Raw genomic sequence first — 976 nt, forward strand, 5'->3', positions numbered from 1 at the left:
ACAAATACAAATAAAAATATAAATAAAAATACAAGTTAAAAATAAAAAATACAAACACAAATAAAAATATAAATAAAAATAAAAATACAGATTTTTAAAATAAATAAAAATAAAATAAAAATACAAAAAAAACCCCTAAAAAAGGAGAATGTTCTGGGAAGAGCTGGAGGGCGGTGACACCACGTCGGGGTGAAACAGAGCAGGGCTTGTGCTGGTGCCGAGGGGGAGGATTTGGGGATGTTTGAGGAGGTTTTGGAGTCGCCGTCTCGCAGAACGTTGGGGTTTGGCAGCCGGCGTCGGCCCAGCTGGAATTAAAAACTCTTTTTTGAATAAAATCTGCTTGTTTGAGCTCATTTTTCCCAGCCCTGCAGCCCCGGTGCAGGCTCCAGGGGACCAGTTCAAACCCAAAGTCCAGATAAAAAGAATCAACTCCAAATAAAAATAATAATCTACAGATAAAAATAAACTTCAAATAAAAAGAATAAAGTCCAAACAAAAAAACTCCAAATAAATAAAAATAAATTCAAAATAAAAAGAACAAAGTCCAAACAAAAATAAGCTCCAGATAAAAATAATAAGCTCCAAATAAAAAGAATAAACTCCAATTAAAAAGAATAAACTCCAATTAAAAATAGACTCCATATAAAAAACAATAAACTCCATATAAAAAATAATAAACTCCATATAAAAATAAACACCAAATAAATAAAAATAAGCTCCAAACAAAAAGAAACTCAAAATGAAAAGAATAAACTCCAAATAAAGATAAGAAATTCCATATAAAAAATAAGAAACTCCAAATAAAAATAAACTCCATATAAAAAATAATAAACTCCAAATAGAAAGAATAAAGTCCAAATAAAAATAATAAAGTCCATATAAAAAGAATAAAGTCCATATAAAAAACAAGAAACTCCAAATAAAAAGAATAAACTCCAAATAAAAAGAATAAACTCCATATAAAAAATAATAAACT

This window comes from Antrostomus carolinensis, unplaced genomic scaffold (genome assembly GCF_000700745.2).
Source record: "Antrostomus carolinensis isolate BGI_N321 unplaced genomic scaffold, ASM70074v2 scaffold34912, whole genome shotgun sequence".
In the NCBI taxonomy this organism is placed as follows: domain Eukaryota; kingdom Metazoa; phylum Chordata; class Aves; order Caprimulgiformes; family Caprimulgidae; genus Antrostomus; species Antrostomus carolinensis.